Here is a 14,504-nt window from a genome sequence, read left to right as displayed (position 1 = left end):
GTAACCCTAAGCCTAACACTAACCCTAACATTGACCTTTATCCTAACCCTAACCCTGACCCTAACCAACCTTACACTAACCCTATCCCTAACCCCTAACCGTAATCCTAGCACTAACCCTAACCCTTACCCTTACCCTAACCCTAACCCTAATCCTAAACCCTAACCCTAACCCTAACCCTAACCGTAACCTTAACCCTAAACCTAACCCTTACCCTAACCCTAACCCCAAACCTAACCCTAACCCTAACCCTAAACCTACCCTTACCCTAAACCTAACCCTAACCGTTACCCAAAACATAACCTAACCCTAAACCTAACCCTAACCCTTACCCTTACCCTTACCCTAACTCTAACTCTAAACCTAACCCTAACCCTAACCCTAACCCTTACCCTACCTCTAAAGCTAACCTTAACCCTAAACCTACCCTAACCCTAAGGTTACCCTCAGCCTAACCCTAATCCTAACCCTAACCCCTAACCCTAACCCTAACCCTAACCCCTAACCCTAACCCTAATCCTTGTCCTAACCCTAACGCTAACCCTAACCCTAATCCTAACCCTAACCCTAACCCTAACACTAACACTAACCTTACCCTAACCCTAACCCTAACCCTCAACCTAACCCTTACACATACCCTAACCCTAACCCTAAACCTAACCCTAACCCTAAAACTAACCCTAACCCTAACCCCTAACCCTAACCCTAACCGTAATCCTAACCCTTACCCTTACCCTAACCCTAACCCTAACCCTAACACTTACACTTACCCTAACCCTAATCCTAACCATAACCCTAAACCTAACCCAAGCACTAACACTAACCCTAACCCTAACCCTAAACCTTACCTTTTCACTAACCCTAACCCTAAACCTAACACTAACCCTTACCGTAACCCTAACCCTAACCCTAAATCTTACCTTACCCTACCTAACCCTAACCCTTACCCTAACCCTAACCCTAACCCTAACCCTAACCCTAAAACTTACCCTAACCCTAAACCTAACCCTAACCCTAACCCTAACCCTAACCCCTAACCCTAACCCTAACCCTAACACTTACTCTTACCCTAACCCTAATCCTAACCGTAACTCTAAACCTAACCCAAACCCTAAAACTAACCCTAACCCTAACCCAAACCCTTAACCTAACCCTAACCCTAACTGTAACCCGAACCCATACCCTTACTCTAACCCAAACCCTACACTTACCCTTAACCGAACCCTAACCCCTAACCTTAACCCTAACCCTAACCCTTATCCTCATACTTACCCTAACCCTACCCATAACCCTAACATTTTCCCTTACCCTAACCCTAAACCTAACCCTCACCCTAACCCCTAACCCTAACCCTAAACCTAAACCTTACCCTTACCCTAACCCTAAATATAACGCTAACCCTTAAACCTAACCCTAACCCTAACCCTAACAGTAACCCCTAACCCTAACCCTAAACCTAACCCTAAACCTTACCCTTACCCTAACCCTAACCCTAACCCTAACCCTTTCTCTAACCCTAACCCTAACCCTATCCTTAACCCTAACACCTAACCCTAACCCTAAACCTAAACCTAAACCTAACCCTTACCCTAACCCTAAACATAACCATAACACTTAACCCTAACCCTAACACTAACCCTAACGCTAATCCTAACCCTTACCCTAACCCTAACCCTAACCCTAACCCTAACCCTAACAATTACCCTTACCCTAACCCTAATCCTAAACCTAACCCTAAACCTAACCCAAACCCTAACACTAACCCTAACCCTAACCCTTAACCTAACAATAACCCTAACCCTAAACCTAACCCTTCCCCTTACCCTATCCCTAACCCTAACCTTAGCTAACCCTGACACTAACCCTAACCCTTACCCTAACACTAACCCGAAACCTAATCCTTACCCGAACCCTAACCCAAACCCTAACCCTAACCCTTACCCTTTCCCTAAACCTAACCCTAACCCTAACCCGTAACCCTACCCTAAACCTAACCCTAACCATAACCCTGACCCTAACCCTAACCCTAACACTAACCCTAATCCTAACCCTAACTCTTACCCTTACCTAACCCTAATCCTAACCCTTACCCTTACCCTAACTCTAAACCTAACCCTAACCCTTACCCTAACCCTAACCCAAACCCTTACCCTAACCATAAACCCAACCCCTAACGCTAACCCTAAATCTAACGCTAATCCTAACCCTAATCCTAACCTTAACCCTAACCCTAACCCTTCCCCTAACCCTAACCCTTACCCTAACCCTAACCGTAAACCTAACCTTAACCCTATCCTTAACCCTAACCCCTAACCCTAATCCTAATACTTACCCGTACCCTAACCCTAACCTCTAATCTTAACCCTAACCCTAACCCTTCCCCTTATCCTTACCCTAACCCTAACACTTACCCTTACCCTAAACCTAACCCTAACACTTACCCTTACCCTAACCCTAACCATAAACCTAGCCCTAACCCTAACCCTAACCCAAAACCTTACTCTTACCATAAACCTAAACCGAAACCTTACCCTATGCCTAACCCTAACCCTAAACCTAACCCTAACCCGAACTCATAACCCTAACCCTAACCCTAAACCTTACCCTTACCCTAACCCTAAACCTAAACCTAACCCTTACCCCTAAGCCTAACCCTAACCCTAACCCTTATTTTTACCCTAAACCTAACCCTTTCCGTAACCCTAACCCTAACCCTAACCCCAACCCAAACCCTAACCTTAACACTGACCCTTATATAACCTACCATAACCTTACCCTTACCCTTACCCTAACCCTAAACCTAACCCTAAACCTAAACCTAACCCTAACCCTAACCCTTACCTTTTCACTAACCCTAACCCTAAACCTAACACTAACCCTTACCGTAACCCTAACCCTAACCCTAAATCTTACCTTACCCTACCTAACCCTAACCCTTACCCTAACCCTAACCCAAACCCATACCCTAACCATAAACCCAACCCCTAACGCTAACCGTAAATCTAACGCTCACCCTAACCCTAACCCTAATCTTAACCCTAACCCTAACCCTTACCCTAACCCTTACCCTTACCCTTACCCTAACCCTAACCCCAACCCCTAAACCTAACCCTAACCGTAACCCTAAACCTAACACTTACTCTTACCCTAACACTAATCCTAACCCTAACTCTAAACCTAACGCAAACCCTAACACTAACCCTAACCCTAACCCTAACCCTTAACCTAACCCTAACCCTAACCGTAACCTGAACCCATACCCTTACTCTAACCCTAACCCTAAAACTTACCCTTAAGCAAACCCTAACCCCTAACTTTAAACCTAACCCTAACACTTACCCTCATACTTACCCTAACCCTAACCCTAACCCTAACACTTACCCTCATACTTACCCTAACCCTAACCCCTAACCCTAACCCTAAACCTAAACCTTACACTTACCCTAACCTTAAACATAACCCTAACCCTTACTCCTAACCCTAACCCAAACCCTAACCCTTACCCTAAACCTAAACCTAAACCTAACCTTAAACTTAACCCTAACCCTAACCCTAACCCTAACGCTAACTCTAACCCTTACCCTAACGCTAACCCTACCCCTAACCCTAACCCTAACACTTACCCTTACCCTAACCCTAATCCTAAACCTAACCCTAAACCTAACCCAAAACCTAACACTAACCCTAACCATAACCCGAACCCTTAACCTAACAATAACCCTAACCCTAAACCTAACCCTTCCCCTTACCCTATCCCTAACCCTAACCTTAATGCTAACCCTAACCCTAACCCAAACCCATACCCTAACACTAATCCGAAACCTAATCCTTACCCGAACCGTAACCCAAACCCTAATCCTAACCCTTAGCCTTTCCCTAAAACTAACACTAACCCTAACCCTTACCCATACCCTAAACCTAACCCTAACCTTAACCCTGACCCTAACCCGTACCCTAAACCTAACCCTAACCCGAACCCTAAACCCTAAACCTAACCATAACCCTCACCCTAACCCTCACCCTTCTCCTAAACCTAACACTTACCATAACCTTAACCCTAACCCTAACCCTAACCCCAACCCTAACCCTAACCCTAACACTTAACCTTATATAACCTAATCCTAACCCTAAATCTTACCTTACCCTACCTAACCCTAACCCTTACCCTAACCCTAACCCTAACCCTAACCCCTAACCCTAACCCTAAACCTAACCCTAAACATTACCCTTACCCAAACCCTAACCCTAACCCTTACTCTAACCCTAACCCTAAGCCTAATCCTTACCCTAAACCTAAACCTAACCCTAGAACTAACCCTGACCCTAACCCCTAACCCTAACCCTAACCCTAACACTAACCCTTACCCTTACCCTAACCCTAACCCTAACCTTAACCCTAACCCTAACACTTACTCTTACCCTAATCCTAATCCTAACCCTAACTCTAAACCTAACCCAAACCCTAACACTAACCCTAACCATAACCCTAACTCTTAACCTAACCCTAACCCTAACCGTAACCCGAACCCATACCCTTACTCTAACCCTAACCCTAACACTTACCCTTACCCGAACCCTAACCCCTAACCTTAACCCTAACCCTAACCCTTACCCTCATACTTACCGTAACCCTAACCCTAACCCTAACACTTTCCCTTACCCTAACCCTAACCCTAACCATAACCCCTAACCCTAACCCTAACCCTTAACCCTAACCCTAACCCTAACCCCTAACCCTAACCCTAAACCTAACCCTAAACCTTACCCTTACCCTAACCCTAACCCTAACCCTAACCCTTTCTCTAACCCTAACCCTAACCCTAACCCTAACCCCTAACCCTAACCCTAAACCTAAACCTTACCCTTACCCTAACCCTAAACATAACCCTAACACTTAACCCTAACCCTAACCCTAACCCTTACCCTAAACCTAACCCTAAACCTAACCCTAAGCCTAACCCTAACCCTAACCCTAACGCTAATCCTAACCCTTACCCTAACCCTAACCATAACCCTAACCCTAACAATTACCCTTACCCTAACCCTAATCCTAAACCTAACCCTAAACCTAACCCAAACCCTAACACTAACCCTAACCCTAACCCAAACCCTAACACTAACCCTAATCCTAACCCTTAACCTAACAATAACCCTAACCCTAAACCTAACCCTTCCCCTTACCCTATCCCTAACCCTAACCTTAGCTAACCCTGACACTAACCCTAACCCTTACCCTAACACTAACCCGAAACCTAATCCTTACCCGAACCCTAACCCAGACCCTAACCCTAACCCTTACCCTTTCCCTAACCCTAACCCTAACCCTAACCCTAACACTAACAATAATCCTAACCCAAACTCTTACCCTTACCTAACCCTAATCCTAACCCTAACCCTTACCCTAACGTTAAACCTAACCCTAACCCTAACCCCTAACCCTAACCCTAACCCTAACCCTAACTCTAACCCTTACCCTTACCCTAACTCTAAACCTAAACCTAACCCTTAACCTAAACCTAACCCAAACCCTTACCCAAAACATAAAGCCAACCCCTAACGCTAACCCTAAATCTAACGCTCACCCTAACCTAACACTTACCTTAACCCTAACCCTAACCCTTCCCCTAACCCTAACCCTTACCTTAACCCTAACCCTAACCCTAACCCTAACCTTAACCCTAAACCTAACCCTTACCCTAACCCTAACCCCAAACCTAACCCTATCCCTAACCCTAAACCTACCCTTACCCTAAACCTAACCCTAACCGTTACCCAAAGCATAACCTAACCCTAAACCTAACCCTAACCCTTACCCTTACCCTAACTCTAACTCTAAACCTAACCCTAACCCTAAACCTAACCCTTACCCTATCCCTAACGCTAACCCTAACCCTAAACCTACACGAACCCTAACGTTACCCTCAGCCTAACCATAACCCTAACCCTAACCCCTAAACCCTAACCCTAACCCTAACACTAACCCCTAACACTAACCCTAACCCTTGCCCAAACCCTAACGCTAATCCTATCCCAAACCTAACGCAAACCCTAACCCTTACCCTAACCCTAACCCTAAACCGAACCCTAAACCCTAACCCTAACCATAACCCTCACCCTAACCCTAACCCTTCTCCTAACCCTAACCCTAAACCTAACCCTTATCCTTACCCTAACCATAAACCTAAACTTAACCCGAACCCTAAAACTAACCGTAACCCTTACCCTTACCCTAAACCCAACCCTTACCCTAACCCTAACCCTAACCTTAACCCTAAACCTTACACTTACCCTAACCCTAAACCTAACCCTAACACTAAACCTAACCCTAAACACTAACCCTAACACTAAAACTTACCGTAACCCTAACCCGTAACCCTAACCCTAAATCTTACCCTTACCCTACCTAACCCTAACCCTTACCCTAAACCTAACCCTAACCCTAACCCTTACCCTTACCTTAACCCTAAACCTAACCCTAATCCTAACACTAATCCTTACACTTACCCTAACCCTAACCTTAACTCTAACACTAACACTAAACCTAACCCTAACCCTTACCCTTACCCTAACCCTAACCCTAACCCTAACCCTAACCCTAACCCTAACCCTAAATCTTACCTTACCCTACCTAACCCTAACCCTTACCTTAAACCTAACCCTAACCCTAACCCTAACCCTAACCCTAACCCTAACCCTAACCCTAACCTTAGTGCTAACCCTAACCCTAACCCTAACTCTTACCCTAACCCTAAGACTAACCCTAATTCTTACCCTACCCTAACCCTAACCCTTACACTTCCCTAACCCTAACCCTAAACCTAAGACTAACCCTAACCCTAACACTAACCCTAACCCTAACACTTACCCTTATATAACCTACTCTAACCCTAACCCTTTCCCTAACCATAAACCTGACCCTAACCCTAAGACTAACCCTAACCCTAACCCTAACCCAAACCCTAACACTTACCGTTACATAACCTAACCCTAACCCTAACCCTAACACTTACCCTAAACCTAACCCTTACCCTAACCCTAACCCTTACCCTTACCCTAACGCTATCCCTAAACATAACCCTAACCCTAACCCTAACCTTAACCCCTAACCCTAACCCTAACACTTACCCTTAACCTAACCCTAACCCCTAACCTTAATCCTAAACCTAACCCTTACCCTCATCCTAACCCTAACCCTAACCCTAACACTTTTCCTTACGCTAACACTAACTCCAACCCTACACCTTACCCTTACCCTAAACCTAACCCTAACCCTAACCCTCACCCTATCCCTAACCCTAACCCTAACCTTAACCCTAACCCTTACACTTACCTTAACCCTAACGCTAACCAAAGCTCTAACCCTAACCCCTAACCCTAACCATAAACCTAACCCTAAACCTTACCCTTACCCTAACCCTAACCCTAACCCTAACACTAAACCTTTCTCTAACCCTAAACCTAACCCTAATCCTTACCCTAACCCTAACCCTAACCCTAAACCTAACCCTAACCCTAACCCTAACCCTAACCCCTAACCCTAACCCTAACTCTAACCCTTACCCTTACCCTAACCCTAACCCTAACCCTAACACTTACTCTTACTCTATCCCTAATCCTAAACCTTACTCTAAACCTAACCCAAACCCTAACACTAACCCTAACCCTAACCTTAACCTTGAACCTAACCCTAAACTTAACCGTAAACCGAACCCATAACCTTACTCTAACCCTAACCCTAACACTTAGCCTTACCCGAACCCTAACCCCTAACCTTAACCCGAACCCTAACCCTTACCTTCATACTTACCCTAACCATAACCCTAACCCTAACACTGTCCCTTACCATAACCCTAACCCTAACCCTAACCACTAAGCCTAAACCTAAACCTTACCCTTACCTTAACCCTAAACATAACCCTAACCCTTACCCCTAACCCTAACCCTAACTCTAACCCTTACCCTAAACCTAACTCTAACCCTTACCCTAACTCTAACCCAAACCCTAACCCTAACCCTAACACTTACCCTTACCCTAACCCTAATCCTAAACCTAACCCTAAACCTAACCCAAACCCTAACACTAACCCTAACCCTAACCCTTAACCTAACAATAACCATAACCCTAAACCTAACCCTTCCCCTTACCCTATCCCTAACCCTAACCTTAATGCTAACCCTAACCCTAACCCTAACCCTTACCCTAACACTAACACGAAACCTAATCCTTACCCGAACCTTAACCCAAACCCTAACCTTAACCCTTACCCTTTCCCTAAACATAACCCTAACCCTAACCCTTAACCCTACACTAAACCTAACCCTAACCCTAAACCTGACACTAACCCTTACCCTAACCCTAAACCTAACCCGAACATTAAACCCTAAACCTAACCATAACCCTCACCCTAACGCTCACACTTCTCCTAAACCTAACCCTAAACCTAATCCTTACCCTTACCCTAACCCTAACCCTAACCCTATCCCTAACCCCAACCCTAACCCTAACCCTAACACTTACCCTTATATAACCTAACCCTAACACTTACTCTTACCCTAACCCTAACCCTAACCCTAAACCTAAACCTAACCCTAACCCTAACCCTAACCCTTACCCTATCCCTAACCCCAACCCTAAACCTAACCCTAACCCTAACACTAACACTATCCCTTACCGTAACCCTAACCCTAACCCTAACCCTAAATCTAACCTTACCCTACCTAACCCTAACCCTTACCCTAAACCTAACCCTAACCCTAACCCTAACCCTTAGCCTTACCCTAACCCTAACCCTAACCCCAACCCTTACCCTTACCCTCACCCTAACCCTACTGCTAACCCTAACCCTAACCTAACTCTTACCCTAACCCTAACCCCAATCCTTTCCCTAACCCTAACCCTAACCCTAACCCTTACCCTTTCTCTAACTATAACCCTAACCCTAACCGTAACCCTAAGACTAACCCTAACCCTAACACTTACCCCTACATAACCTAACCCTAACCCTAACACTTACCCTAACCCTAACACTACCCTAACCCTAACCCTTACCCTTACCCTAACCCTATCCCTAAACATAACCATAACCCTAACCCTAACCTTAACCCCAAATCCTAACCCTAATACTTACCCTTACCCTAACCCTAACCCCTAACCTTAATCCTAAACCTAACCCTTACCCTCATCCTAACCCTAACCCTAACCCTAACACTTTTCCTTACACTAACACTAACCCTACCCTACCCCCCCCCCCCCCCCCCCCCCCCCCCCCCCCCCCCCCCCCCCCCCCCCCCCCCCCCCCCCCCCCCCCCCCCCCCCCCCCCCCCCCCCCCCCCCCCCCCCCCCCCCCCCCCCCCCCCTTACCCTAAACCTAACCCTAACACTTACCCTATCCCTAACCCTAACCCTAACCTTAACCCTAACCCTTACACTTACCTTAACCCTAACCCTAAACAAAGCTCTAACCCTAACCCCTAACCCTAACCATAAACCAAACCCTAAACCTTACCCTTACCCTAACCCTAACCCTAAACCTAACCTAACCTTAACCCTAACTCCTAACCGTAACCCTAACCCTTAACCTTACCCTAACCCTAACCCTAACCCTAACCCTAACACTTACTCTTACCCTAACCCTAATCCTAACCCTAACTCTAAACCTAACCCTAACCCTTACCCTAACCCTAATGCCAATCCTAACCCTTACCCTAACCCTAACCCAAACCCTAACCCTAACCCTAACAATTACCCTTACCCTAACCCTGATCCTAAACCTAACCCTAAACCTAACCCAAACCCTAACACTAACCCTAACCCTAACCCTTAACCTAACATTAACCATAACCCTAAACCTAACCCTTCCCCTTAACCTATCCCTAACCCTAACCTTAATGCTAACTCTAACCCTAACCCTAACCCTTACCCTAACACTAACACGAAACATAATCTTTACCCGAACCCTAACCCAAACCCTAACTTAAACCTAACCCTAACCCTAACCCTGACACTAACCCTTACCCTAACCCTAACCCTAACCCGAACCCTAAACCCTAAACCTAACCATAACCCTCACCCTAACCCTCACCCTTCTCCTAAACCTAACCCTAACCCTAATCCTTACCCTTACCCTAACCCTAACCCTAACCCTATCCCTAACCCCAACCCTAACCATAACACTTATCCTTATATAACCTAACCCTAAACCTTACCCTTACCCTAACTCTAACCCTAACCCTAAACCTAAACCTAACCCTAACCCTTACCCTATCCCTAACCCCAACCCTAAACCTAACCCTAAACCTAACACTAACACTAACCCTTACCGTAACCCTAACCCTAACCCTAAATCTTACCTTACCCTACCTAACCCTAACCCTTACCTTAAACCTAACCCTAACCCTAACCCTAACCCTAACCCTTATCCTAACCCTAACCCTAACCCCAACCCTTACACTTACCCTCACCCTAACCCTAACCTTAGTGCTAACCCTAAACCTAACCCTAACTCTTACCCTAACCCTAAGTCTAACCCAAATCCTTACCTTAACCCTAACCCTAACCCTAACCCTCACCCTTTCCCTAACCCTAACCCTAACCCTAACCCTAACCCTAAGACAAACCCTAACCCTAACCCTAACCCCAACCCTAACACTTACCCTTATATAACCTAATCCTAACCCTAAACCTTACCCTAACCATAAACCTAACCTTAACCCTAACCCCTAACCCTAAACCTAACCCTAACTCTAACCATTACCCTTACCCTAACACTAACCCTAACCCTAACCCTTACCCTAACCCTAACCCTAACCCTTACCGTAACCCTAACCCTAACCCTTACCTTAACTCTAACTCTAAACCTAACCCTTACTCTAACCCTAACCCTAACTCTTACCCTAACCCTAACCCTTACCCTAACCCTAACCCTAAACCTAACCCTAACCCAAACCCTAAACCTAACCAATAACCCTAACCCTATCACTTACCTTACCCTAACCCCTAACCCCTAACCTTAACCCTAACCCTAACCCTTACCCTCACCCTAACCCTAACCCTAACCCTAACACTTTCCCTTACCCTAACCCTAACACTAAACCTTACCCTTACCCTAAACCTAACCCTAACACTTACCCTATCCCAAACCCTAACCCTAACCTTAACCCTAACCCTTACACTTACCTTAAGCCTAACCATAAACCTAGTCCTAAACCTAACCCCTAACCCTAACCCTAAACCTAAACCTCACCGTTACCCTAACCCTAAACCTAACTCTAACCCTTACCCTTCACCCTAATCCTAACCCTAAACCTAACCCTTACCTTAAACCTAACCCTAAACCTAACCCTAACCCTAACCCTAACCCCTAACCCTAACCCTAACCTTAACCCTAACCCTTACCCTAACCCTAACCCTAACCCTAACCCTAACTCTTGCCCTAACCCTAACCCTAACCCTAAAACTTACCCTAACCCTAACCCTTACCCTAACACTTACCCTTACCCTAACCCTAACCCGAAACCTAATCCTTACCCTAACCCTAACCCTAACCCTAACCCTGAAACTAACCCTAACCCTAAACCTAACACTTACCCTGACCCTAACCCTAACCCAAACCTTACACTAACCCTAACCCTAACCCTAACCCTAACCCTAAGACAAAACCTAACCCTAACCCTAACCCCAACCCTAACACTTACCCTTATATAACCTAATCCTAACCCTAAACCATACCCTAACCATAAACCTAACCCTAACCCTAACCCCTAACCCTAACCCTAACCCTAACTCTAACCATTACCCTTACCCTAACACTAACCCTAACCCTAACACTTACCCTAACCCTAACCCTAACCCTTACCGTAACCCTAACCCTAACCCTTACCTTAACTCTAACTCTAACCCTAACCCTTACTCTAACCCTAACCCTAACTCTTACCCTAACCCTAACCCTTACCCTTACCCTAACCCTAACCCTAAACCTAACCCTAACCCTAACCCTAAACCTAACCAATAACCCTAACCCTATCACTTACCCTTACCCTAACCCTAACCCCTAACCTTAACCCTAACCCTAACCCTTACCCTCATCCTAACCCTAAACCTAACCCTAACACTTTCCCTTACCCTAACCCTAACACTAAACCTTACCCTTACCCTAAACCTAACCCTAACACTTACCATAAACCTAACCCTAACCCTAACCTTAACCCTAACCCTTACACTTACCTTAACCCTAAATATAAACCTAGTTCTAAACCTAACCCCTAACCGTAACCCTAAACCTAAACCTCACCGTTACCCTAACCCTAAACCTAACTCTAACCCTTAGCCTTAACCCTAATCCTAACCCTAAACCTAACCCTTACCTTAAACCTAACCCTAAACCTAACCCTAACCCTAACCCTAACCCCTAAACCTAACCCTAACCCTAACCTTAACCCTAACCCTTACCCTAACCCTAACCCTAACCCTAACCCTAACTCTTACCCTAACCCTAACCCTAACCCTAAAACTTACCCTAACCCTAACCCTTACCCTAACACTTACCCTTACCCTAACCCTAACCCTAATCCTAATCCTTACCCTAACCCTAACCCTAACCCTAACCCTGAAACTAACCCTAACCCTAAACCTAACACTTACCCTGACCCTAACCCTAAACCAAACCTAACACTAACCCTAAACCTAACCCTAACCCTAACCCTAACCCTAACCATAACACTAATCCTAACCCTAAAATTATCCCTAACCCTAACCCTAACCCTAACCCTTACAATTACCCTAACCCTAACCCTTACCCTTACCCTAACCCTAACCCTAAATCTTACCCTAACCCTAACCCTAACCTTAACCCCTAATCCTAACCATAACATTTACCCTTACCCTAACCCTAACCCCTAACCTTAAACCTAAACCTAACCCTTACCCTCATCCTAACCCTAACCCTAACCCTAACACTTTTCCTTACACTAACACTAACCCTAACCCTACACCTAACCCTTACCCTAAACCTAACCCTAACCCTTACCCTATCCCTAACCCTAACCCTAACCTTAACCCTAACCCTTACACTTACCTTAACCCTAACCCTAAACAAAGCTCTAACCCTAACCCCTAACCCTAACCATAAACCTAACCCTAAACCTTACCCTTACCCTAACCCTAACCCTAACCCTAACCCTTTCTCTAACCCTAACCCTAAGCCTAATCCTTACCCTAACCCTAACCCTAACCCTAAACCTAACCCTAACCCTAACCCTAACCCCTAACCCTAACCCGAACCCTTACCCTTACCCTAACCCTAACCCTAACCCTAACCCTAACACTTACTCTTACCCTAACCCTAATCCTAACCCTAACTCTAAACCTAACCCAAACCCTAACACTAACCCTAACCCTAACCTTAACCCTTAATCTAACCCTAACCCTAACCGTAACCCGAACACATACCCTTACTCTAACCCTAACCTAATATTTACCCTTACCAGAACCCCAACCCCTAACCTTAACCCTAACCCTAACCCTTACCCTCATACTTACCCTTACCCTAACCCTAACACTGTCCCTTACCCTAACCCTAACCCTAACCCTAACCACTAAGCCTAACCCTAAAACTAAACCTTAATCTTACCCTAACCCTAAACATAACCCTAACCCTTACCCCTAACCCTAACCCTAACCCTTACCCTAAACCTAACCCTAAACCTAACCCTAAACCTAACCCTAACACTAACACTAACCCTAACGCCAATCCTAACCCTTACCCTAACCCTAAACCAAACCCTAACCCTAACCCTAACAATTAACCTTACCCTAACCCTAATCCTAAACCTAACCCTAAACCTAACCCAAACCCTAACACTAACCCTAACCCTAACCCTTAACCTAATAATAACCATAACCCTAAACCTAACCCTTCCCCTTACCCTATCCCTAACCCTAACCTTAATGCTAACCCTAACCCTAACCCTTACCCTAACACTAACACGAAACCTAATCCTTACCCGAACCCTAACCCAAACCCTAACCTAAACCTAACCCTAAACCTAACCCTGACACTAACCCTTACCCTAACCCTAACCCTAACCCGAACCCTAAACCCTAAACCTAACCATAAACCTCACCCTAACCCTCACCCTTCTCCTAAACCTAACCATAACCGTAATCCTTACCCTTACCCTAACCCTAACCCTAACCCTATCCCTAACCCCAACCCTAACCTAACCCTAACACTTACCCTTATATAACCTAACCCTAAAACTTACCCTTACCCTAACTCTAACCCTAACCCTAAACCTAAACCTAAACCTAACCCTAACCCTAACCCTTACCCTATCCCTAACCCCAACCCTAAACCTAACCCTAAACCTAACACTAACACTAAAACTTACCGTAACCCTAACACTAACCCTAAATCTTACCTTACCCACCCTAACCCTAACCCTTACCTTAAACCTAACCCTAACCCTAACCCTAACCCTTACCCTTATCCTAACCCTAACCCTAA

Source organism: Megascapheus bottae, unplaced genomic scaffold (genome assembly GCF_031878675.1).
Source record: "Megascapheus bottae isolate mThoBot1 unplaced genomic scaffold, mThoBot2.hap1 HAP1_SCAFFOLD_37, whole genome shotgun sequence".
Classification (NCBI taxonomy): Eukaryota; Metazoa; Chordata; class Mammalia; order Rodentia; family Geomyidae; genus Megascapheus; species Megascapheus bottae.
Note: the sequence above shows the minus strand (reverse complement) of the source record.